General features: G+C 45.5%; 23 non-coding genes across 23 annotated transcripts; all 23 read left to right on the forward strand.

The window, feature by feature from the left end:
- The first annotated feature begins 492 nt into the window (after positions 1-492).
- Positions 493-574, forward strand: trnas-cga (transfer RNA serine (anticodon CGA)). Its single transcript has one exon. It is a non-coding gene; the product is annotated as a tRNA-Ser (tRNA).
- Positions 575-1,995: 1,421 nt separating this feature from the next.
- On the forward strand, positions 1,996-2,077 carry trnas-cga (transfer RNA serine (anticodon CGA)). The gene has a single exon. It is a non-coding gene; the product is annotated as a tRNA-Ser (tRNA).
- A 1,421-nt stretch (positions 2,078-3,498) lies between these two features.
- On the forward strand, positions 3,499-3,580 carry trnas-cga (transfer RNA serine (anticodon CGA)). Its single transcript has one exon. It is a non-coding gene; the product is annotated as a tRNA-Ser (tRNA).
- A 407-nt stretch (positions 3,581-3,987) lies between these two features.
- trnas-uga (transfer RNA serine (anticodon UGA)) lies at positions 3,988-4,069 on the forward strand. Its single transcript has one exon. It is a non-coding gene; the product is annotated as a tRNA-Ser (tRNA).
- A 1,024-nt stretch (positions 4,070-5,093) lies between these two features.
- On the forward strand, positions 5,094-5,175 carry trnas-cga (transfer RNA serine (anticodon CGA)). The gene has a single exon. It is a non-coding gene; the product is annotated as a tRNA-Ser (tRNA).
- A 1,421-nt stretch (positions 5,176-6,596) lies between these two features.
- trnas-cga (transfer RNA serine (anticodon CGA)) lies at positions 6,597-6,678 on the forward strand. The gene has a single exon. It is a non-coding gene; the product is annotated as a tRNA-Ser (tRNA).
- A 408-nt stretch (positions 6,679-7,086) lies between these two features.
- trnas-uga (transfer RNA serine (anticodon UGA)) lies at positions 7,087-7,168 on the forward strand. Its single transcript has one exon. It is a non-coding gene; the product is annotated as a tRNA-Ser (tRNA).
- A 1,024-nt stretch (positions 7,169-8,192) lies between these two features.
- Positions 8,193-8,274, forward strand: trnas-cga (transfer RNA serine (anticodon CGA)). Its single transcript has one exon. It is a non-coding gene; the product is annotated as a tRNA-Ser (tRNA).
- A 408-nt stretch (positions 8,275-8,682) lies between these two features.
- Positions 8,683-8,764, forward strand: trnas-uga (transfer RNA serine (anticodon UGA)). Its single transcript has one exon. It is a non-coding gene; the product is annotated as a tRNA-Ser (tRNA).
- A 1,024-nt stretch (positions 8,765-9,788) lies between these two features.
- trnas-cga (transfer RNA serine (anticodon CGA)) lies at positions 9,789-9,870 on the forward strand. The gene has a single exon. It is a non-coding gene; the product is annotated as a tRNA-Ser (tRNA).
- Positions 9,871-10,278: 408 nt separating this feature from the next.
- On the forward strand, positions 10,279-10,360 carry trnas-cga (transfer RNA serine (anticodon CGA)). The gene has a single exon. It is a non-coding gene; the product is annotated as a tRNA-Ser (tRNA).
- A 1,024-nt stretch (positions 10,361-11,384) lies between these two features.
- trnas-cga (transfer RNA serine (anticodon CGA)) lies at positions 11,385-11,467 on the forward strand. Its single transcript has one exon. It is a non-coding gene; the product is annotated as a tRNA-Ser (tRNA).
- Positions 11,468-12,888: 1,421 nt separating this feature from the next.
- Positions 12,889-12,970, forward strand: trnas-cga (transfer RNA serine (anticodon CGA)). The gene has a single exon. It is a non-coding gene; the product is annotated as a tRNA-Ser (tRNA).
- Positions 12,971-13,378: 408 nt separating this feature from the next.
- trnas-uga (transfer RNA serine (anticodon UGA)) lies at positions 13,379-13,460 on the forward strand. Its single transcript has one exon. It is a non-coding gene; the product is annotated as a tRNA-Ser (tRNA).
- Positions 13,461-14,484: 1,024 nt separating this feature from the next.
- On the forward strand, positions 14,485-14,566 carry trnas-cga (transfer RNA serine (anticodon CGA)). Its single transcript has one exon. It is a non-coding gene; the product is annotated as a tRNA-Ser (tRNA).
- Positions 14,567-14,974: 408 nt separating this feature from the next.
- trnas-uga (transfer RNA serine (anticodon UGA)) lies at positions 14,975-15,056 on the forward strand. Its single transcript has one exon. It is a non-coding gene; the product is annotated as a tRNA-Ser (tRNA).
- Positions 15,057-16,477: 1,421 nt separating this feature from the next.
- trnas-cga (transfer RNA serine (anticodon CGA)) lies at positions 16,478-16,559 on the forward strand. The gene has a single exon. It is a non-coding gene; the product is annotated as a tRNA-Ser (tRNA).
- A 1,421-nt stretch (positions 16,560-17,980) lies between these two features.
- trnas-cga (transfer RNA serine (anticodon CGA)) lies at positions 17,981-18,062 on the forward strand. The gene has a single exon. It is a non-coding gene; the product is annotated as a tRNA-Ser (tRNA).
- Positions 18,063-18,470: 408 nt separating this feature from the next.
- trnas-uga (transfer RNA serine (anticodon UGA)) lies at positions 18,471-18,552 on the forward strand. Its single transcript has one exon. It is a non-coding gene; the product is annotated as a tRNA-Ser (tRNA).
- A 1,024-nt stretch (positions 18,553-19,576) lies between these two features.
- Positions 19,577-19,658, forward strand: trnas-cga (transfer RNA serine (anticodon CGA)). Its single transcript has one exon. It is a non-coding gene; the product is annotated as a tRNA-Ser (tRNA).
- Positions 19,659-21,079: 1,421 nt separating this feature from the next.
- On the forward strand, positions 21,080-21,161 carry trnas-cga (transfer RNA serine (anticodon CGA)). The gene has a single exon. It is a non-coding gene; the product is annotated as a tRNA-Ser (tRNA).
- Positions 21,162-21,569: 408 nt separating this feature from the next.
- Positions 21,570-21,651, forward strand: trnas-uga (transfer RNA serine (anticodon UGA)). Its single transcript has one exon. It is a non-coding gene; the product is annotated as a tRNA-Ser (tRNA).
- A 1,024-nt stretch (positions 21,652-22,675) lies between these two features.
- Positions 22,676-22,757, forward strand: trnas-cga (transfer RNA serine (anticodon CGA)). Its single transcript has one exon. It is a non-coding gene; the product is annotated as a tRNA-Ser (tRNA).
- The last annotated feature ends 2,476 nt before the right edge of the window (positions 22,758-25,233 follow it).

Genomic DNA, 25,233 nt, shown 5'->3' on the forward strand with positions numbered 1-25,233 from the left:
GCGTTCCAGGGCTAGGAGAGCAAACGACAGGGTTTTCATCACGCATGATTTCATCTGCAGAGCCGAACTCTTTTCAGTCCAAGGCAAATTAGTGGTGGGAACCACAGAGTACAGCAGAAGCAAAAAATTTAAACCAAGTTCATACCACGGTTAATAAAGCACATCACTGGGCCAGGTTCCCACAGTGTTTGCTAGGAAAAAATTTCTCATTGTCAAACAACACCTGGATCATGCTTTCAGCAGTCATAATGGGGATCTGCCAGAACCGATACCAGCCTTCATACATACAGTCTTGTGTAGAACTTATCATGGAAGGGTGCCTGATGGCTTAACCAGTAAGGAGCTGTGATGATCTCAAGGACATAGAAGCCCAACAGAGCACATGAAGATCTTCACAAAGTAAAGAAGAATTTTGAGCAGAATGTTAGAAAGAGTTTTTCTTTTACAAGTTTGGTGGTTCGACAACATTTAGGTACGCCGCGTCCCACCGGAGCTGTGATGGCCGAGAGGTTAAGGCGTTGGACTCGAAATCCAATGGGGTTTCCCCGCGCAGGTTCGAACCCTGCTCGCAGCGAGGTTTTACCGTATGTCTAGATAAACACCATTCTCTCTCACAGCCAGCTCAACAGTTACCGCTTGTACCCTGGAGCAGTTCTACAAAGGCCTACCTCTACAGAGCTGGACCTCAGCAGTAACATGGGTAAAGATCCAGCATAAACCCACAAACTGCTCTACATTCAGGGCTGAAACCCTTCTAGCGAAGCAGAGGACGTTACAAGGGAGGAGACAGAGCATTGCTTAGAAAATACCACAAGACCTCTCGCAATAAACAATCCAAGTATGTACAGTAGATGGTTAAAAAAAACAGCCTGCAGAAACCCAATCAGCCATAAATTAAATGAGTGAATAGTAGACGGTAATTAATGCATTCTATTGAATATGGAGCGGGAAAACAGTTCATATGAACACCACACCCCAGGTGGCTGACATTCTACCTGTGCATTCAAGTTGCTACCTGCGAAACAACACCCTGTTCCAAAAATACAAGATAGAATAGAAGGTTTATTTAGATGGCAGAAAGACATCAAGTTAGACTTGAGCCAGGTCTATCTACTGACTCGACTAAATGAGGAATCATGAGAAAGTTCATGACAGCAAAAATTCTTGTAGGGGACTCTTCCCATAGTCAAGACCACCTTCAGGCGTGAGCTCCAGTCCACCTATTTTCCAGTGCACTATGGAGGGTGTGATGGGACTGCATCCACTGCCAACAAAAGTCAAAGCAGCTGAGCTTAAATCCTACTCAAGACTGTCGTACGTTTACAATAGGATGTGGATCCGTCAATGCGCCTACTCTCTGAGGACATGAGCAGAAAACAGCTTTCAAGCACGCTAAGGAACTTCTGCAATCCAGCAGGGTGTTAGTGCCCTAGGATGAAAACTAGAAACTGATCCTGTACTGTGATGCCTCAACATACGGTGGTGGAGCAGGACTAGCTCGTCTCGTTCCAGGGCTAGGAGAGCAAACGACAGGGTTTTCATCACGCATGATTTCATCTGCAGAGCCGAACTCTTTTCAGTCCAAGGCAAATTAGTGGTGGGAACCTCCGAGTACAGCAGAAGCAAAAAATTTAAACCAAGTTCATACCACGGTTAATAAAACACATCACTGGGCCAGGTTCCCACAGTGTTTGCTAGGAAAAAATTTCTCATTGTCAAACAACACCTGGATCATGCTTTCAGCAGTCATAATGGGGATCTGCCAGAACCGATACCAGCCTTCATACATACAGTCTTGTGTAGAACTTATCATGGAAGGGTGCCTGATGGCTTAACCAGTAAGGAGCTGTGATGATCTCAAGGACATAGAAGCCCAACAGAGCACATGAAGATCTTCACAAAGTAAAGAAGAATTTTGAGCAGAATGTTAGAAAGAGTTTTTCTTTTACAAGTTTGGTGGTTCGACAACATTTAGGTACGCCGCGTCCCACCGGAGCTGTGATGGCCGAGAGGTTAAGGCGTTGGACTCGAAATCCAATGGGGTTTCCCCGCGCAGGTTCGAACCCTGCTCGCAGCGAGGTTTTACCGTATGTCTAGATAAACACCATTCTCTCTCACAGCCAGCTCAACAGTTACCGCTTGTACCCTGGAGCAGTTCTACAAAGGCCTACCTCTACAGAGCTGGACCTCAGCAGTAACATGGGTAAAGCTCCAGCATAAACCCATGAACTGCTCTACATTCAGGGCTGAAACCCTTCTAGCGAAGCAGAGGACGTTACAAGGGAGGAGACAGAGCATTGCTTAGAAAATACCACAAGACCTCTCGCAATAAACAATCCAAGTATGTACAGTAGATGGTTAAAAAAAACAGCCTGCAGAAACCCAATCAGCCATAAATTAAATGAGTGAATAGTAGACGGTAATTAATGCATTCTATTGAATATGGAGCGGGAAAACAGTTCATATGAACACCACACCCCAGGTGGCTGACATTCTACCTGTGCATTCAAGTTGCTACCTGCGAAACAACACCCTGTTCCAAAAATACAAGATAGAATAGAAGGTTTATTTAGATGGCAGAAAGACATCAAGTTAGACTTGAGCCAGGTCTATCTACTGACTCGACTAAATGAGGAATCATGAGAAAGTTCATGACAGCAAAAATTCTTGTAGGGGACTCTTCCCATAGTCAAGACCACCTTCAGGCGTGAGCTCCAGTCCACCTATTTTCCAGTGCACTATGGAGGGTGTGATGGGACTGCATCCACTGCCAACAAAAGTCAAAGCAGCTGAGCTTAAATCCTACTCAAGACTGTCGTACGTTTACAATAGGATGTGGATCCGTCAATGCGCCTACTCTCTGAGGACATGAGCAGAAAACAGCTTTCAAGCACGCTAAGGAACTTCTGCAATCCAGCAGGGTGTTAGTGCCCTAGGATGAAAACTAGAAACTGACCCTGTACTGTGATGCCTCAACATACGGTGGTGGAGCAGGACTAGCTCGTCTCGTTCCAGGGCTAGGAGAGCAAACGACAGGGTTTTCATCACGCATGATTTCATCTGCAGAGCCGAACTCTTTTCAGTCCAAGGCAAATTAGTGGTGGGAACCTCCGAGTACAGCAGAAGCAAAAAATTTAAACCAAGTTCATACCACGGTTAATAAAACACATCACTGGGCCAGGTTCCCACAGTGTTTGCTAGGAAAAAATTTCTCATTGTCAAACAACACCTGGATCATGCTTTCAGCAGTCATAATGGGGATCTGCCAGAACCGATACCAGCCTTCATACATACAGTCTTGTGTAGAACTTATCATGGAAGGGTGCCTGATGGCTTAACCAGTAAGGAGCTGTGATGATCTCAAGGACATAGAAGCCCAACAGAGCACATGAAGATCTTCACAAAGTAAAGAAGAATTTTGAGCAGAATATTAGAAAGAGTTTTTCTTTTACAAGTTTGGTGGTTCGACAACATTTAGGTACGCCGCGTCCCACCGGAGCTGTGATGGCCGAGAGGTTAAGGCGTTGGACTCGAAATCCAATGGGGTTTCCCTGCGCAGGTTCGAACCCTGCTTGCAGCGAGGTTTTACCGTATGTCTAGATAAACACCATTCTCTCTCACAGCCAGCTCAACAGTTACCGCTTGTACCCTGGAGCAGTTCTACAAAGGCCTACCTCTACAGAGCTGGACCTCAGCAGTAACATGGGTAAAGATCCAGCATAAACCCACAAACTGCTCTACATTCAGGACTGAAACCCTTCTAGCGAAGCAGAGGACGTTACAAGGGAGGAGACAGAGCGTTGCTTAGAAAATACCACAAGACCTCTCGCAATAAACAATCCAAGTATGTACAGTAGATGGTTAAAAAAACAGCCTGCAGAAACCCAATCAGCCATAAATTAAATGAGTAAATAGTAGATGGTAATTAATGCATTCTATTGAATATGAAGCGGGAAAACAGTTCATATGAACACCACACCCCAGGTGGCTGCGATGGCCGAGTGGTTAAGGCGTTGGACTTGAAATCCAATGGGGTTTCCCCGCGCAGGTTCGAACCCTGCTCGCAGCGAACAGGGAAATTTTGACATTCTACCTGTGCATTCAAGTTGCTACCTGCGAAACAACACCCTGTTCCAAAAATACAAGATAGAATAGAAGGTTTATCTAGATGGCAGAAAGACATCAAGTTAGACTTAAGCCAGGTCAATCTACTGACTGGACTAAATGAGAAATCTTGAGAAAGTTCATGACAGCAAAAATTCTTGTAGGGGACTCTTCCCATATTCAAGACCATCTTCAGGCGTGAGCTCCAGTCCACCTATTTTCCAGTGCACTATGGAGGGTGTGATGGGACTGCATCCACTGCCAACAAAAGTCAAAGCAGCTGAGCTTAAATCCTACTCAAGACTGTCGTACGTTTACAATAGGATGTGGATCCGTCAATGCGCCTACTCTCTGAGGACATGAGCAGGAAACAGCTTTCAAGCACGCTAAGGAACTTCTGCAATCCAGCAGGGTGTTAGTGCCCTAGGATGAAAACTAGAAACTGATCCTGTACTGTGATGCCTCAACATACGGTGGTGGAGCAGGACTAGCTCGTCGCGTTCCAGGGCTAGGAGAGCAAACGACAGGGTTTTCATCACGCATGATTTCATCTGCAGAGCCGAACTCTTTTCAGTCCAAGGCAAATTAGTGGTGGGAACCTCCGAGTACAGCAGAAGCAAAAAATTTAAACCAAGTTCATACCACGGTTAATAAAGCACATCACTGGGCCAGGTTCCCACAGTGTTTGCTAGGAAAAAATTTCTCATTGTCAAACAACACCTGGATCATGCTTTCAGCAGTCATAATGGGGATCTGCCAGAACCGATACCAGCCTTCATACATACAGTCTTGTGTAGAACTTATCATGGAAGGGTGCCTGATGGCTTAACCAGTAAGGAGCTGTGATGATCTCAAGGACATAGAAGCCCAACAGAGCACATGAAGATCTTCACAAAGTAAAGAAGAATTTTGAGCAGAATGTTAGAAAGAGTTTTTCTTTTACAAGTTTGGTGGTTCGACAACATTTAGGTACGCCGCGTCCCACCGGAGCTGTGATGGCCGAGAGGTTAAGGCGTTGGACTCGAAATCCAATAGGGTTTCCCCGCGCAGGTTCGAACCCTGCTCGCAGCGAGGTTTTACCGTATGTCTAGATAAACACCATTCTCTCTCACAGCCAGCTCAACAGTTACCGCTTGTACCCTGGAGCAGTTCTACAAAGGCCTACCTCTACAGAGCTGGACCTCAGCAGTAACATGGGTAAAGATCCAGCATAAACCCACAAACTGCTCTACATTCAGGGCTGAAACCCTTCTAGCGAAGCAGAGGACGTTACAAGGGAGGAGACAGAGCGTTGCTTAGAAAATACCACAAGACCTCTCGCAATAAACAATCCAAGTATGTACAGTAGATGGTTAAAAAAAACAGCCTGCAGAAACCCAATCAGCCATAAATTAAATGAGTGAATAGTAGACGGTAATTAATGCATTCTATTGAATATGGAGCGGGAAAACAGTTCATATGAACACCACACCCCAGGTGGCTGACATTCTACCTGTGCATTCAAGTTGCTACCTGCGAAACAACACCCTGTTCCAAAAATACAAGATAGAATAGAAGGTTTATTTAGATGGCAGAAAGACATCAAGTTAGACTTGAGCCAGGTCTATCTACTGACTCGACTAAATGAGGAATCATGAGAAAGTTCATGACAGCAAAAATTCTTGTAGGGGACTCTTCCCATAGTCAAGACCACCTTCAGGCGTGAGCTCCAGTCCACCTATTTTCCAGTGCACTATGGAGGGTGTGATGGGACTGCATCCACTGCCAACAAAAGTCAAAGCAGCTGAGCTTAAATCCTACTCAAGACTGTCGTACGTTTACAATAGGATGTGGATCCGTCAATGCGCCTACTCTCTGAGGACATGAGCAGGAAACAGCTTTCAAGCACGCTAAGGAACTTCTGCAAACCAGCAGGGTGTTAGTGCCCTAGGATGAAAACTAGAAACTGATCCTGTACTGTGATGCCTCAACATACGGTGGTGGAGCAGGACTAGCTCGTCGCGTTCCAGGGCTAGGAGAGCAAACGACAGGGTTTTCATCACGCATGATTTCATCTGCAGAGCCGAACTCTTTTCAGTCCAAGGCAAATTAGTGGTGGGAACCTCCGAGTACAGCAGAAGCAAAAAATTTAAACCAAGTTCATACCACGGTTAATAAAGCACATCACTGGGCCAGGTTCCCACAGTGTTTGCTAGGAAAAAATTTCTCATTGTCAAACAACACCTGGATCATGCTTTCAGCAGTCATAATGGGGATCTGCCAGAACCGATACCAGCCTTCATACATACAGTCTTGTGTAGAACTTATCATGGAAGGGTGCCTGATGGCTTTACCAGTAAGGAGCTGTGATGATCTCAAGGACATAGAAGCCCAACAGAGCACATGAAGATCTTCACAAAGTAAAGAAGAATTTTGAGCAGAATGTTAGAAAGAGTTTTTCTTTTACAAGTTTGGTGGTTCGACAACATTTAGGTACGCCGCGTCCCACCGGAGCTGTGATGGCCGAGAGGTTAAGGCGTTGGACTCGAAATCCAATGGGGTTTCCCCGCGCAGGTTCGAACCCTGCTCGCAGCGAGGTTTTACCGTATGTCTAGATAAACACCATTCTCTCTCACAGCCAGCTCAACAGTTACCGCTTGTACCCTGGAGCAGTTCTACAAAGGCCTACCTCTACAGAGCTGGACCTCAGCAGTAACATGGGTAAAGATCCAGCATAAACCCACGAACTGCTCTACATTCAGGGCTGAAACCCTTCTAGCGAAGCAGAGGACGTTACAAGGGAGGAGACAGAGCGTTGCTTAGAAAATACCACAAGACCTCTCGCAATAAACAATCCAAGTATGTACAGTAGATGGTTAAAAAAAACAGCCTGCAGAAACCCAATCAGCCATAAATTAAATGAGTGAATAGTAGACGGTAATTAATGCATTCTATTGAATATGGAGCGCGAAAACAGTTCATATGAACACCACACCCCAGGTGGCTGCGATGGCCGAGTGGTTAAGGCGTTGGACTTGAAATCCAATGGGCTTTCCCCGCGCAGGTTCGAACCCTGCTCGCAGCGAAAAGGGAAATTTTGACGTTCTACTTGTGCATTCAAGTTGCTACCTGCGAAACAACACCCTGTTCCAAAAATACAAGATAGAATAGAAGGTTTATTTAGATGGCAGAAAGACATCAAGTTAGACTTGAGCCAGGTCTATCTACTGACTCGACTAAATGAGGAATCATGAGAAAGTTCATGACAGCAAAAATTCTTGTAGGGGACTCTTCCCATATTCAAGACCACCTTCAGGCGTGAGCTTCAGTCCACCTATTTTCCAGTGCACTATGGAGGGTGTGATGGGACTGCATCCACTGCCAACAAAAGTCAAAGCAGCTGAGCTTAAATCCTACTCAAGACTGTCGTACGTTTACAATAGGATGTGGATCCGTCAATGCGCCTACTCTCTGAGGACATGAGCAGGAAACAGCTTTCAAGCACGCTAAGGAACTTCTGCAATCCAGCAGGGTGTTAGTGCCCTAGGATGAAAACTAGAAACTGATCCTGTACTGTGATGCCTCAACATACGGTGGTGGAGCAGGACTAGCTCGTCGCGTTCCAGGGCTAGGAGAGCAAACGACAGGGTTTTCATCACGCATGATTTCATCTGCAGAGCCGAACTCTTTTCAGTCCAAGGCAAATTAGTGGTGGGAACCACAGAGTACAGCAGAAGCAAAAAATTTAAACCAAGTTCATACCACGGTTAATAAAGCACATCACTGGGCCAGGTTCCCACAGTGTTTGCTAGGAAAAAATTTCTCATTGTCAAACAACACCTGGATCATGCTTTCAGCAGTCATAATGGGGATCTGCCAGAACCGATACCAGCCTTCATACATACAGTCTTGTGTAGAACTTATCATGGAAGGGTGCCTGATGGCTTAACCAGTAAGGAGCTGTGATGATCTCAAGGACATAGAAGCCCAACAGAGCACATGAAGATCTTCACAAAGTAAAGAAGAATTTTGAGCAGAATGTTAGAAAGAGTTTTTCTTTTACAAGTTTGGTGGTTCGACAACATTTAGGTACGCCGCGTCCCACCGGAGCTGTGATGGCCGAGAGGTTAAGGCGTTGGACTCGAAATCCAATGGGGTTTCCCCGCGCAGGTTCAAACCCTGCTCGCAGCGAGGTTTTACCGTATGTCTAGATAAACACCATTCTCTCTCACAGCCAGCTCAACAGTTACCGCTTGTACCCTGGAGCAGTTCTACAAAGGCCTACCTCTACAGAGCTGGACCTCAGCAGTAACATGGGTAAAGATCCAGCATAAACCCACAAACTGCTCTACATTCAGGGCTGAAACCCTTCTAGCGAAGCAGAGGACGTTACAAGGGAGGAGACAGAGCGTTGCTTAGAAAATACCACAAGACCTCTCGCAATAAACAATCCAAGTATGTACAGTAGATGGTTAAAAAAAACAGCCTGCAGAAACCCAATCAGCCATAAATTAAATGAGTAAATAGTAGATGGTAATTAATGCATTCTATTGAATATGAAGCGGGAAAACAGTTCATATGAACACCACACCCCAGGTGGCTGCGATGGCCGAGTGGTTAAGGCGTTGGACTTGAAATCCAATGGGGTTTCCCCGCGCAGGTTCGAACCCTGCTCGCAGCGAACAGGGAAATTTTGACATTCTACCTGTGCATTCAAGTTGCTACCTGCGAAACAACACCCTGTTCCAAAAATACAAGATAGAATAGAAGGTTTATCTAGATGGCAGAAAGACATCAAGTTAGACTTAAGCCAGGTCAATCTACTGACTGGACTAAATGAAAAATCTTGAGAAAGTTCATGACAGCAAAAATTCTTGTAGGGGACTCTTCCCATATTCAAGACCATCTTCAGGCGTGAGCTCCAGTCCACCTATTTTCCAGTGCACTATGGAGGGTGTGATGGGACTGCATCCACTGCCAACAAAAGTCAAAGCAGCTGAGCTTAAATCCTACTCAAGACTGTCGTACGTTTACAATAGGATGTGGATCCGTCAATGCGCCTACTCTCTGAGGACATGAGCAGGAAACAGCTTTCAAGCACGCTAAGGAACTTCTGCAATCCAGCAGGGTGTTAGTGCCCTAGGATGAAAACTAGAAACTGATCCTGTACTGTGATGCCTCAACATACGGTGGTGGAGCAGGACTAGCTCGTCGCGTTCCAGGGCTAGGAGAGCAAACGACAGGGTTTTCATCACGCATGATTTCATCTGCAGAGCCGAACTCTTTTCAGTCCAAGGCAAATTAGTGGTGGGAACCTCCGAGTACAGCAGAAGCAAAAAATTTAAACCAAGTTCATACCACGGTTAATAAAGCACATCACTGGGCCAGGTTCCCACAGTGTTTGCTAGGAAAAAATTTCTCATTGTCAAACAACACCTGGATCATGCTTTCAGCAGTCATAATGGGGATCTGCCAGAACCGATACCAGCCTTCATACATACAGTCTTGTGTAGAACTTATCATGGAAGGGTGCCTGATGGCTTTACCAGTAAGGAGCTGTGATGATCTCAAGGACATAGAAGCCCAACAGAGCACATGAAGATCTTCACAAAGTAAAGAAGAATTTTGAGCAGAATGTTAGAAAGAGTTTTTCTTTTACAAGTTTGGTGGTTCGACAACATTTAGGTACGCCGCGTCCCACCGGAGCTGTGATGGCCGAGAGGTTAAGGCGTTGGACTCGAAATCCAATGGGGTTTCCCCGCGCAGGTTCGAACCCTGCTCGCAGCGAGGTTTTACCGTATGTCTAGATAAACACCATTCTCTCTCACAGCCAGCTCAACAGTTACCGCTTGTACCCTGGAGCAGTTCTACAAAGGCCTACCTCTACAGAGCTGGACCTCAGCAGTAACATGGGTAAAGATCCAGCATAAACCCACGAACTGCTCTACATTCAGGGCTGAAACCCTTCTAGCAAAGCAGAGGACGTTACAAGGGAGGAGACAGAGCGTTGCTTAGAAAATACCACAAGACCTCTCGCAATAAACAATCCAAGTATGTACAGTAGATGGTTAAAAAAAACAGCCTGCAGAAACTCAATCAGCCATAAATTAAATGAGTGAATAGTAGACGGTATTTAATGCATTCTATTGAATATGGAGCGGGAAAACAGTTCATATGAACACCACACCCCAGGTGGCTGCGATGGCCGAGTGGTTAAGGCGTTGGACTCGAAATCCAATGGGGTTTCCCCGCGTAGGTTCGAACCCTGCTCGCAGCGAACAGGGAAATTTTGACATTCTACCTGTGCATTCAAGTTGCTACCTGCGAAACAACACCCTGTTCCAAAAATACAAGATAGAATAGAAGGTTTATCTAGATGGCAGAAAGACATCAAGTTAGACTTAAGCCAGGTCTATCTACTGACTGGACTAAATGAGGAATCTTGAGAAAGTTCATGACAGCAAAAATTCTTGTAGGGGACTCTTCCCATATTCAAGACCATCTTCAGGCGTGAGCTCCAGTCCACCCATTTTCCAGTGCACTATGGAGGGTGTGATGGGACTGCATCCAGTGCCAACAAAAGTCAAAGCAGCTGAGCTTAAATCCTACTCAAGACTGTCGTACGTTTACAATAGGATGTGGATCCGTCAATGCGCCTACTCTCTGAGGACATGAGCAGGAAACAGCTTTCAAGCACGCTAAGAAACTTCTGCAATCCAGCAGGGTGTTAGTGCCCTAGGATGAAAACTAGAAACTGATCCTGTACTGTGATGCCTCAACATACGGTGGTGGAGCAGGACTAGCTCGTCGCGTTCCAGGGCTAGGAGAGCAAACGACAGGGTTTTCATCACGCATGATTTCATCTGCAGAGCCGAACTCTTTTCAGTCCAAGGCAAATTAGTGGTGGGAACCACAGAGTACAGCAGAAGCAAAAAATTTAAACCAAGTTCATACCACGGTTAATAAAGCACATCACTGGGCCAGGTTCCCACAGTGTTTGCTAGGAAAAAATTTCTCATTGTCAAACAACACCTGGATCATGCTTTCAGCAGTCATAATGGGGATCTGCCAGAACCGATACCAGCCTTCATACATACAGTCTTGTGTAGAACTTATCATGGAAGGGTGCCTGATGGCTTAACCAGTAAGGAGCTGTGATGATCTCAAGGACATAGAAGCCCAACAGAGCACATGAAGATCTTCACAAAGTAAAGAAGAATTTTGAGCAGAATGTTAGAAAGAGTTTTTCTTTTACAAGTTTGGTGGTTCGACAACATTTAGGTACGCCGCGTCCCACCGGAGCTGTGATGGCCGAGAGGTTAAGGCGTTGGACTCGAAATCCAAAAGGGGTTTCCCCGCGCAGGTTCGAACCCTGCTCGCAGCGAGGTTTTACCGTATGTCTAGATAAACACCATTCTCTCTCACAGCCAGCTCAACAGTTACCGCTTGTACCCTGGAGCAGTTCTACAAAGGCCTACCTCTACAGAGCTGGACCTCAGCAGTAACATGGGTAAAGATCCAGCATAAACCCACAAACTGCTCTACATTCAGGGCTGAAACCCTTCTAGCGAAGCAGAGGACGTTACAAGGGAGGAGACAGAGCATTGCTTAGAAAATACCACAAGACCTCTCGCAATAAACAATCCAAGTATGTACAGTAGATGGTTAAAAAAAACAGCCTGCAGAAACCCAATCAGCCATAAATTAAATGAGTGAATAGTAGACGGTAATTAATGCATTCTATTGAATATGGAGCGGGAAAACAGTTCATATGAACACCACACCCCAGGTGGCTGACATTCTACCTGTGCATTCAAGTTGCTACCTGCGAAACAACACCCTGTTCCAAAAATACAAGATAGAATAGAAGGTTTATTTAGATGGCAGAAAGACATCAAGTTAGACTTGAGCCAGGTCTATCTACTGACTCGACTAAATGAGGAATCATGAGAAAGTTCATGACAGCAAAAATTCTTGTAGGGGACTCTTCCCATAGTCAAGACAACCTTCAGGCGTGAGCTCCAGTCCACCTATTTTCCAGTGCACTATGGAGGGTGTGATGGGACTGCATCCACTGCCAACAAAAGTCAAAGCAGCTGAGCTTAAATCCTACTCAAGACTGTCGTACGTTTACAATAGGATGTGGATCCGTCAATGCGCCTACTCTCTGAGGACATGAGCAGAAAACAGCTTTCAAGCACGCTAAGGAACTTCTGCAATCCAGCAGGGTGTTAGTGCCCTAGGATGAAAACTAGAAACTGATCCTGTACTGTGATGCCTCAACATACGGTGGTGGAGCAGGACTAGCTCGTCTCGTTCCAGGGCTAGGAGAGCAAACGACAGGGTTTTCATCACGCATGATTTCATCTGCAGAGCCGAACTCTTTTCAGTCCAAGGCAAATTAGTGGTGGGAACCTCCGAGTACAGCAGAAGCCAAAAATTTAAACCAAGTTCATACCACGGTTAATAAAACACATCACTGGGCCAGGTTCCCACAGTGTTTGCTAGGAAAAAATTTCTCATTGTCAAACAACACCTGGATCATGCTTTCAGCAGTCATAATGGGGATCTGCCAGAACCGATACCAGCCTTCATACATACAGTCTTGTGTAGAACTTATCATGGAAGGGTGCCTGATGGCTTAACCAGTAAGGAGCTGTGATGATCTCAAGGACATAGAAGCCCAACAGAGCACATGAAGATCTTCACAAAGTAAAGAAGAATTTTGAGCAGAATATTAGAAAGAGTTTTTCTTTTACAAGTTTGGTGGTTCGACAACATTTAGGTACGCCGCGTCCCACCGGAGCTGTGATGGCCGAGAGGTTAAGGCGTTGGACTCGAAATCCAATGGGGTTTCCCCGCGCAGGTTCGAACCCTGCTTGCAGCGAGGTTTTACTGTATGTCTAGATAAACACCATTCTCTCTCACAGCCAGCTCAACAGTTACCGCTTGTACCCTGGAGCAGTTCTACAAAGGCCTACCTCTACAGAGCTGGACCTCAGCAGTAACATGGGTAAAGATCCAGCATAAACCCACAAACTGCTCTACATTCAGGACTGAAACCCTTCTAGCGAAGCAGAGGACGTTACAAGGGAGGAGACAGAGCGTTGCTTAGAAAATACCACAAGACCTCTCGCAATAAACAATCCAAGTATGTACAGTAGATGGTTAAAAAAAACAGCCTGCAGAAACCCAATCAGCCATAAATTAAATGAGTAAATAGTAGATGGTAATTAATGCATTCTATTGAATATGAAGCGGGAAAACAGTTCATATGAACACCACACCCCAGGTGGCTGCGATGGCCGAGTGGTTAAGGCGTTGGACTTGAAATCCAATGGGGTTTCCCCGCGCAGGTTCGAACCCTGCTCGCAGCGAACAGGGAAATTTTGACATTCTACCTGTGCATTCAAGTTGCTACCTGCGAAACAACACCCTGTTCCAAAAATACAAGATAGAATAGAAGGTTTATCTAGATGGCAGAAAGACATCAAGTTAGACTTAAGCCAGGTCAATCTACTGACTGGACTAAATGAGAAATCTTGAGAAAGTTCATGACAGCAAAAATTCTTGTAGGGGACTCTTCCCATATTCAAGACCATCTTCAGGCGTGAGCTCCAGTCCACCTATTTTCCAGTGCACTATGGAGGGTGTGATGGGACTGCATCCACTGCCAACAAAAGTCAAAGCAGCTGAGCTTAAATCCTACTCAAGACTGTCGTACGTTTACAATAGGATGTGGATCCGTCAATGCGCCTACTCTCTGAGGACATGAGCAGGAAACAGCTTTCAAGCACGCTAAGGAACTTCTGCAATCCAGCAGGGTGTTAGTGCCCTAGGATGAAAACTAGAAACTGATCCTGTACTGTGATGCCTCAACATACGGTGGTGGAGCAGGACTAGCTCGTCGCGTTCCAGGGCTAGGAGAGCAAACGACAGGGTTTTCATCACGCATGATTTCATCTGCAGAGCCGAACTCTTTTCAGTCCAAGGCAAATTAGTGGTGGGAACCACAGAGTACAGCAGAAGCAAAAAATTTAAACCAAGTTCATACCACGGTTAATAAAGCACATCACTGGGCCAGGTTCCCACAGTGTTTGCTAGGAAAAAATTTCTCATTGTCAAACAACACCTGGATCATGCTTTCAGCAGTCATAATGGGGATCTGCCAGAACCGATACCAGCCTTCATACATACAGTCTTGTGTAGAACTTATTATGGAAGGGTGCCTGATGGCTTAACCAGTAAGGAGCTGTGATGATCTCAAGGACATAGAAGCCCAACAGAGCACATGAAGATCTTCACAAAGTAAAGAAGAATTTTGAGCAGAATATTAGAAAGAGTTTTTCTTTTACAAGTTTGGTGGTTCGACAACATTTAGGTACGCCGCGTCCCACCGGAGCTGTGATGGCCGAGAGGTTAAGGCGTTGGACTCGAAATCCAATGGGGTTTCCCCGCGCAGGTTCGAACCCTGCTTGCAGCGAGGTTTTACCGTATGTCTAGATAAACACCATTCTCTCTCACAGCCAGCTCAACAGTTACCGCTTGTACCCTGGAGCAGTTCTACAAAGGCCTACCTCTACAGAGCTGGACCTCAGCAGTAACATGGGTAAAGATCCAGCATAAACCCACAAACTGCTCTACATTCAGGACTGAAACCCTTCTAGCGAAGCAGAGGACGTTACAAGGGAGGAGACAGAGCGTTGCTTAGAAAATACCACAAGACCTCTCGCAATAAACAATCCAAGTATGTACAGTAGATGGTTAAAAAAAACAGCCTGCAGAAACCCAATCAGCCATAAATTAAATGAGTAAATAGTAGATGGTAATTAATGCATTCTATTGAATATGAAGCGGGAAAACAGTTCATATGAACACCACACCCCAGGTGGCTGCGATGGCCGAGTGGTTAAGGCGTTGGACTTGAAATCCAATGGGGTTTCCCCGCGCAGGTTCGAACCCTGCTCGCAGCGAGGTTTTACCGTATGTCTAGATAAACACCATTCTCTCTCACAGCCAGCTCAACAGTTACCGCTTGTACCCTGGAGCAGTTCTACAAAGGCCTACCTCTACAGAGCTGGACCTCAGCAGTAACATGGGTAAAGATCCAGCATAAACCCACAAACTGCTCTACATTCAGGGCTGAAACCCTTCTAGCGAAGCAGAGGACGTTACAAGGGAGGAGACAGAGCGTTGCTTAGAAAATACCACAAGACCTCTCGCAATAAACAATCCAAGTATGTACAGTAGATGGTTAAAAAAAACAGCCTGCAGAAACCCAATCAGCCATAAATTAAATGAGTGAATAGTAGACGGTAATTAATGCATTCTATTGAATATGGAGCGGGAAAACAGTTCATATGAACACCACACCCCAGGTGGCTGACATTCTACCTGTGCATTCAAGTTGCTACCTGCGAAACAACACCCTGTTCCAAAAATACAAGATAGAATAGAAGGTTTATCTAGATGGCAGAAAGACATCAAGTTAGACTTAAGCCAGGTCAATCTACTGACTGGACTAAATGAGAAATCTTGAGAAAGTTCATGACAGCAAAAATTCTTGTAGGGGACTCTTCCCATATTCAAGACCATCTTCAGGCGTGAGCTCCAGTCCACCTATTTTCCAGTGCACTATGGAGGGTGTGATGGGACTGCATCCACTGCCAACAAAAGTCAAAGCAGCTGAGCTTAAATCCTACTCAAGACTGTCGTACGTTTACAATAGGATGTGGATCCGTCAATGCGCCTACTCTCTGAGGACATGAGCAGGAAACAGCTTTCAAGCACGCTAAGGAACTTCTGCAATCCAGCAGGGTGTTAGTGCCCTAGGATGAAAACTAGAAACTGATCCTGTACTGTGATGCCTCAACATACGGTGGTGGAGCAGGACTAGCTCGTCGCGTTCCAGGGCTAGGAGAGCAAACGACAGGGTTTTCATCACGCATGATTTCATCTGCAGAGCCGAACTCTTTTCAGTCCAAGGCAAATTAGTGGTGGGAACCACAGAGTACAGCAGAAGCAAAAAATTTAAACCAAGTTCATACCACGGTTAATAAAGCACATCACTGGGCCAGGTTCCCACAGTGTTTGCTAGGAAAAAATTTCTCATTGTCAAACAACACCTGGATCATGCTTTCAGCAGTCATAATGGGGATCTGCCAGAACCGATACCAGCCTTCATACATACAGTCTTGTGTAGAACTTATCATGGAAGGGTGCCTGATGGCTTAACCAGTAAGGAGCTGTGATGATCTCAAGGACATAGAAGCCCAACAGAGCACATGAAGATCTTCACAAAGTAAAGAAGAATTTTGAGCAGAATGTTAGAAAGAGTTTTTCTTTTACAAGTTTGGTGGTTCGACAACATTTAGGTACGCCGCGTCCCACCGGAGCTGTGATGGCCGAGAGGTTAAGGCGTTGGACTCGAAATCCAATAGGGTTTCCCCGCGCAGGTTCGAACCCTGCTCGCAGCGAGGTTTTACCGTATGTCTAGATAAACACCATTCTCTCTCACAGCCAGCTCAACAGTTACCGCTTGTACCCTGGAGCAGTTCTACAAAGGCCTACCTCTACAGAGCTGGACCTCAGCAGTAACATGGGTAAAGATCCAGCATAAACCCACAAACTGCTCTACATTCAGGGCTGAAACCCTTCTAGCGAAGCAGAGGACGTTACAAGGGAGGAGACAGAGCGTTGCTTAGAAAATACCACAAGACCTCTCGCAATAAACAATCCAAGTATGTACAGTAGATGGTTAAAAAAAACAGCCTGCAGAAACCCAATCAGCCATAAATTAAATGAGTGAATAGTAGACGGTAATTAATGCATTCTATTGAATATGGAGCGGGAAAACAGTTCATATGAACACCACACCCCAGGTGGCTGACATTCTACCTGTGCATTCAAGTTGCTACCTGCGAATCAACACCCTGTTCCAAAAATACAAGATAGAATAGAAGGTTTATTTAGATGGCAGAAAGACATCAAGTTAGACTTGAGCCAGGTCTATCTACTGACTCGACTAAATGAGGAATCATGAGAAAGTTCATGACAGCAAAAATTCTTGTAGGGGACTCTTCCCATAGTCAAGACCACCTTCAGGCGTGAGCTCCAGTCCACCTATTTTCCAGTGCACTATGGAGGGTGTGATGGGACTGCATCCACTGCCAACAAAAGTCAAAGCAGCTGAGCTTAAATCCTACTCAAGACTGTCGTACGTTTACAATAGGATGTGGATCCGTCAATGCGCCTACTCTCTGAGGACATGAGCAGGAAACAGCTTTCAAGCACGCTAAGGAACTTCTGCAATCCAGCAGGGTGTTAGTGCCCTAGGATGAAAACTAGAAACTGATCCTGTACTGTGATGCCTCAACATACGGTGGTGGAGCAGGACTAGCTCGTCGCGTTCCAGGGCTAGGAGAGCAAACGACAGGGTTTTCATCACGCATGATTTCATCTGCAGAGCCGAACTCTTTTCAGTCCAAGGCAAATTAGTGGTGGGAACCTCCGAGTACAGCAGAAGCAAAAAATTTAAACCAAGTTCATACCACGGTTAATAAAGCACATCACTGGGCCAGGTTCCCACAGTGTTTGCTAGGAAAAAATTTCTCATTGTCAAACAACACCTGGATCATGCTTTCAGCAGTCATAATGGGGATCTGCCAGAACCGATACCAGCCTTCATACATACAGTCTTGTGTAGAACTTATCATGGAAGGGTGCCTGATGGCTTTACCAGTAAGGAGCTGTGATGATCTCAAGGACATAGAAGCCCAACAGAGCACATGAAGATCTTCACAAAGTAAAGAAGAATTTTGAGCAGAATGTTAGAAAGAGTTTTTCTTTTACAAGTTTGGTGGTTCGACAACATTTAGGTACGCCGCGTCCCACCGGAGCTGTGATGGCCGAGAGGTTAAGGCGTTGGACTCGAAATCCAATGGGGTTTCCCCGCGCAGGTTCGAACCCTGCTCGCAGCGAGGTTTTACCGTATGTCTAGATAAACACCATTCTCTCTCACAGCCAGCTCAACAGTTACCGCTTGTACCCTGGAGCAGTTCTACAAAGGCCTACCTCTACAGAGCTGGACCTCAGCAGTAACATGGGTAAAGATCCAGCATAAACCCACAAACTGCTCTACATTCAGGGCTGAAACCCTTCTAGCGAAGCAGAGGACGTTACAAGGGAGGAGACAGAGCGTTGCTTAGAAAATACCACAAGACCTCTCGCAATAAACAATCCAAGTATGTACAGTAGATGGTTAAAAAAAACAGCCTGCAGAAACCCAATCAGCCATAAATTAAATGAGTGAATAGTAGACGGTAATTAATGCATTCTATTGAATATGGAGTGGGAAAACAGTTCATATGAACACCACACCCCAGGTGGCTGCGATGGCCGAGTGGTTAAGGCGTTGGACTTGAAATCCAATGGGGTTTCCCCGCGCAGGTTCGAACCCTGCTCGCAGCGAAAAGGGAAATTTTGACATTCTACCTGTGCATTCAAGTTGCTACCTGCGAAACAACACCCTGTTCCAAAAATACAAGATAGAATAGAAGGTTTATTTAGATGGCAGAAAGACATCAAGTTAGACTTGAGCCAGGTCTATCTACTGACTCGACTAAATGAGGAATCATGAGAAAGTTCATGACAGCAAAAATTCTTGTAGGGGACTCTTCCCATATTCAAGACCACCTTCAGGCGTGAGCTTCAGTCCACCTATTTTCCAGTGCACTATGGAGGGTGTGATGGGACTGCATCCACTGCCAACAAAAGTCAAAGCAGCTGAGCTTAAATCCTACTCAAGACTGTCGTACGTTTACAATAGGATGTGGATCCGTCAATGCGCCTACTCTCTGAGGACATGAGCAGGAAACAGCTTTCAAGCACGCTAAGGAACTTCTGCAATCCAGCAGGGTGTTAGTGCCCTAGGATGAAAACTAGAAACTGATCCTGTACTGTGATGCCTCAACATACGGTGGTGGAGCAGGACTAGCTCGTCGCGTTCCAGGGCTAGGAGAGCAAACGACAGGGTTTTCATCACGCATGATTTCATCTGCAGAGCCGAACTCTTTTCAGTCCAAGGCAAATTAGTGGTGGGAACCACAGAGTACAGCAGAAGCAAAAAATTTAAACCAAGTTCATACCACGGTTAATAAAGCACATCACTGGGCCAGGTTCCCACAGTGTTTGCTAGGAAAAATTTTCTCATTGTCAAACAACACCTGGATCATGCTTTCAGCAGTCATAATGGGGATCTGCCAGAACCGATACCAGCCTTCATACATACAGTCTTGTGTAGAACTTATCATGGAAGGGTGCCTGATGGCTTAACCAGTAAGGAGCTGTGATGATCTCAAGGACATAGAAGCCCAACAGAGCACATGAAGATCTTCACAAAGTAAAGAAGAATTTTGAGCAGAATGTTAGAAAGAGTTTTTCTTTTACAAGTTTGGTGGTTCGACAACATTTAGGTACGCCGCGTCCCACCGGAGCTGTGATGGCCGAGAGGTTAAGGCGTTGGACTCGAAATCCAATGGGGTTTCCCCGCGCAGGTTCGAACCCTGCTCGCAGCGAGGTTTTACCGTATGTCTAGATAAACACCATTCTCTCTCACAGCCAGCTCAACAGTTACCGCTTGTACCCTGGAGCAGTTCTACAAAGGCCTACCTCTACAGAGCTGGACCTCAGCAGTAACATGGGTAAAGATAGAGCATAAACCCACAAACTGCTCTACATTCAGGGCTGAAGCCCTTCTAGCGAAGCAGAGGACCTTACAAGGGAGGAGACAGAGCGTTGCTTAGAAAATACCACAAGACCTCTCGCAATAAACAATCCAAGTATGTACAGTAGATGGTTAAAAAAAACAGCCTGCAGAAACCCAATCAGCCATAAATTAAATGAGTGAATAGTAGACGGTAATTAATGCATTCTATTGAATATGGAGCGGGAAAACAGTTCATATGAACACCACACCCCAGGTGGCTGACATTCTACCTGTGCATTCAAGTTGCTACCTGCGAAACAACACCCTGTTCCAAAAATACAAGATAGAATAGAAGGTTTATTTAGATGGCAGAAAGACATCAAGTTAGACTTGAGCCAGGTCTATCTACTGACTCGACTAAATGAGGAATCATGAGAAAGTTCATGACAGCAAAAATTCTTGTAGGGGACTCTTCCCATAGTCAAGACCACCTTCAGGCGTGAGCTCCAGTCCACCTATTTTCCAGTGCACTATGGAGGGTGTGATGGGACTGCATCCACTGCCAACAAAAGTCAAAGCAGCTGAGCTTAAATCCTACTCAAGACTGTCGTACGTTTACAATAGGATGTGGATCCGTCAATGCGCCTACTCTCTGAGGACATGAGCAGGAAACAGCTTTCAAGCACGCTAAGGAACTTCTGCAATCCAGCAGGGTGTTAGTGCCCTAGGATGAAAACTAGAAACTGATCCTGTACTGTGATGCCTCAACATACGGTGGTGGAGCAGGACTAGCTCGTCGCGTTCCAGGGCTAGGAGAGCAAACGACAGGGTTTTCATCACGCATGATTTCATCTGCAGAGCCGAACTCTTTTCAGTCCAAGGCAAATTAGTGGTGGGAACCTCCGAGTACAGCAGAAGCAAAAAATTTAAACCAAGTTCATACCACGGTTAATAAAGCACATCACTGGGCCAGGTTCCCACAGTGTTTGCTAGGAAAAAATTTCTCATTGTCAAACAACACCTGGATCATGCTTTCAGCAGTCATAATGGGGATCTGCCAGAACCGATACCAGCCTTCATACATACAGTCTTGTGTAGAACTTATCATGGAAGGGTGCCTGATGGCTTTACCAGTAAGGAGCTGTGATGATCTCAAGGACATAGAAGCCCAACAGAGCACATGAAGATCTTCACAAAGTAAAGAAGAATTTTGAGCAGAATGTTAGAAAGAGTTTTTCTTTTACAAGTTTGGTGGTTCGACAACATTTAGGTACGCCGCGTCCCACCGGAGCTGTGATGGCCGAGAGGTTAAGGCGTTGGACTCGAAATCCAATGGGGTTTCCCCGCGCAGGTTCGAACCCTGCTCGCAGCGAGGTTTTACCGTATGTCTAGATAAACACCATTCTCTCTCACAGCCAGCTCAACAGTTACCGCTTGTACCCTGGAGCAGTTCTACAAAGGCCTACCTCTACAGAGCTGGACCTCAGCAGTAACATGGGTAAAGATCCAGCATAAACCCACGAACTGCTCTACATTCAGGGCTGAAACCCTTCTAGCGAAGCAGAGGACGTTACAAGGGAGGAGACAGAGCGTTGCTTAGAAAATACCACAAGACCTCTCGCAATAAACAATCCAAGTATGTACAGTAGATGGTTAAAAAAAACAGCCTGCAGAAACCCAATCAGCCATAAATTAAATGAGTGAATAGTAGACGGTAATTAATGCATTCTATTGAATATGGAGCGGGAAAACAGTTCATATGAACACCACACCCCAGGTGGCTGCGATGGCCGAGTGGTTAAGGCGTTGGACTTGAAATCCAATGGGGTTTCCCCGCGCAGGTTCGAACCCTGCTCGCAGCGAAAAGGGAAATTTTTACATTCTACCTGTGCATTCAAGTTGCTACCTGCGAAACAACACCCTGTTCCAAAAATACAAGATAGAATAGAAGGTTTATTTAGATGGCAGAAAGACATCAAGTTAGACTTGAGCCAGGTCTATCTACTGACTCGACTAAATGAGGAATCATGAGAAAGTTCATGACAGCAAAAATTCTTGTAGGGGACTCTTCCCATATTCAAGACCACCTTCAGGCGTGAGCTTCAGTCCACCTATTTTCCAGTGCACTATGGAGGGTGTGATGGGACTGCATCCACTGCCAACAAAAGTCAAAGCAGCTGAGCTTAAATCCTACTCAAGACTGTCGTACGTTTACAATAGGATGTGGATCCGTCAATGCGCCTACTCTCTGAGGACATGAGCAGGAAACAGCTTTCAAGCACGCTAAGGAACTTCTGCAATCCAGCAGGGTGTTAGTGCCCTAGGATGAAAACTAGAAACTGATCCTGTACTGTGATGCCTCAACATACGGTGGTGGAGCAGGACTAGCTCGTCGCGTTCCAGGGCTAGGAGAGCAAACGACAGGGTTTTCATCACGCATGATTTCATCTGCAGAGCCGAACTCTTTTCAGTCCAAGGCAAATTAGTGGTGGGAACCACAGAGTACAGCAGAAGCAAAAAATTTAAACCAAGTTCATACCACGGTTAATAAAGCACATCACTGGGCCAGGTTCCCACAGTGTTTGCTAGGAAAAATTTTCTCATTGTCAAACAACACCTGGATCATGCTTTCAGCAGTCATAATGGGGATCTGCCAGAACCGATACCAGCCTTCATACATACAGTCTTGTGTAGAAATTATCATGGAAGGGTGCCTGATGGCTTAACCAGTAAGGAGCTGTGATGATCTCAAGGACATAGAAGCCCAACAGAGCACATGAAGATCTTCACAAAGTAAAGAAGAATTTTGAGCAGAATGTTAGAAAGAGTTTTTCTTTTACAAGTTTGGTGGTTCGACAACATTTAGGTACGCCGCGTCCCACCGGAGCTGTGATGGCCGAGAGGTTAAGGCGTTGGACTCGAAATCCAATGGGGTTTCCCCGCGCAGGTTCGAACCCTGCTCGCAGCGAGGTTTTACCGTATGTCTAGATAAACACCATTCTCTCTCACAGCCAGCTCAACAGTTACCGCTTGTACCCTGGAGCAGTTCTACAAAGGCCTACCTCTACAGAGCTGGACCTCAGCAGTAACATGGGTAAAGATCCAGCATAAACACACGAACTGCTCTACGTTCAGGACTGAAACCCTTCTAGCGAAGCAGAGGACGTTACAAGGGAAGAGACAGAGCGTTGCTTAGAAAATACCACAAGACCTCTCGCAATAAACAATCCAAGTATGTACAGTAGATGGTAAAAAAAAACAGCCTGCAGAAACCCAATCAGCCATAAATTAAATGAGTGAATAGTAGACAGTAATTAATGCATTCTATTGAATATGAGGCGAGCAGTGCTGGAGGATCGGAGGGAACGTGGTGCAGTGCGTGGTGAGCCAGGTCTATCCACTGACTCGACTAAATGAGGAATCATGAGAAAGTTCATGACAGCAAAAATTCTTAAAGGGGACTCTTCCCATATTCAAGACCATCTTCAGGCGTGAGCTCCAGTCCACCTATTTTCCAGTGCACCATGGAGGGTGTGATGGGACTGCATCCACTGCCAACAAAAGTCAAAGCAGCTGAGCTTAAATCCTACTCAAGACTGTCGTACGTTTACAATAGGATGTGGATCCGTCAATGCGCCTACTCTCTGAGGACATGAGCAGGAAACAGCTTTCAAGCACGCTAAGGAACTTCTGCAATCCAGCAGGGTGTTAGAGCCCTAGGATGAAAACTAGAAACTGATCCTGTACTGTGATGCCTCAACATACGGTGGTGGAGCAGGACTAGCTCGTCGCGTTCCAGGGCTAGGAGAGCAAACGACAGGGTTTTCATCACGCATGATTTCATCTGCAGAGCCGAACTCTTTTCGGTCCAAGGCAAATTAGTGGTGGGAACCTCCGAGTACAGCAGAAGCAAAAAATTTAAACCAAGTTCATACCACGGTTAATAAAGCACATCACTGGGCCAGGTTCCCACAGTGCTTGCTGGGAAAAATTTTCTCATTGTCAAACAACACCTGGAGCAGTTCTACAAAGGCCTACCTCTACAGAGCAGGGGCCTCATGTACAAAGACTTGCGTTGAATTCATACTTAAAAAATCTGATGCATGAAACACTGCGTACGCGGAATCCCACGCATAATTTCTTTGTACATCCGAATTAACATAAAATTGAGTGCACGAGCGCAAAACCCCTCCTCGCTTCCTCCCTTGTATAAATATGGTAATGACTCCACTTTGGCAAAACCAAATAAAAAAGCAATGGCAAAAGCAAGCAAGAAGAGACACTTCACAGAATGTGAATTGGAGGTGCTCCTATCGGAGGTAGACTGGAGAAAAACTGTGTTATTTGCAAGTTTGTCCTCCGGAATTAATAAAAAAATAATTTAAAAATAACTTGGAAAAAAAAAAAAAAAGCTGGAATAATATCTTTAAATACATCACTCACCAAAAAGCCACCCATCGCGCACCCTGCCACCCTGGAGCCTCATCCCAACCATGCTGTTTGTGAGGATGAATGAATCATGGGTTGACCCAGGCCACCTTGCCACAATATTTGTTAGGCGCATTTGAGCATCACATATTTGCACATTTATTGATTGGAAATGTTTCCGATTCACGTATGCAAATTCGTCTTCAGATGGCGCCTTTATAGCAGTGTGCGTGTAGTCGATCGCTCCGATTACATTAGCAAAAAAGCGGCGATCGCTGCAAATTGCGCTTTAATGTTTGGCTGGTCAACTGCATGGTATGGAAACCTTATATACCTGCTAAACATGCGGATGATCCCGTCCCACACAGCTGGCATTGCACGGTTTAAAGACGACTGGCTTAACCCCGAGCGGTCTCTCTTTCCAAATTTGGACCCAACTCAGCACAGAGCTCCAAGAGGATAGTTCTTGGAAATCTGAAACGGCTGATAAGCCAGTCATAATCGTGGGCCAGAAAATCACTGTAATCCCTAAAAACGCGTCCCTTCGGATTCGGCCACTTACAATGTCCTCTAATAAGGCCAACACTGCCATTGCCATAGACTAAGGGTTGTATACATTTGCAAATGCTTTTTTATGTTCTAAATCACATAATTTGCAGAAAAAATTGTGTCAATTAACCCATTTTATCAATTCTAAATTAATAGCAATGTTTTTCACGTGTTGGTGCGATACTTTGTAGTGTGCAATTTAACATAATTGCCTCTAGGAGTCGCCAACGGAAATAAAACAAACAGACAAGAAATACACGTACGCCAGACATGAAGTTGGCGTGGAAGAACGCACATTCTCACGTTAATTTCACTGTTAGTAAATCCGACCGTGAGCGTGAAAACTGGCGTAAGCAAAGTTTTTGTGCATACGCAGCGTTGATACATGAGGTCCTTCTTCTCTTTCTCAGGGAATTTTAGGAGCTTGAATCGCTGGTCTAGTGCTAAAGAAAGGAGGTAGATGCTGC

The sequence above is a fragment of the Clarias gariepinus genome, chromosome 17 (assembly GCF_024256425.1).
Source record: "Clarias gariepinus isolate MV-2021 ecotype Netherlands chromosome 17, CGAR_prim_01v2, whole genome shotgun sequence".
Classification (NCBI taxonomy): domain Eukaryota; kingdom Metazoa; phylum Chordata; class Actinopteri; order Siluriformes; family Clariidae; genus Clarias; species Clarias gariepinus.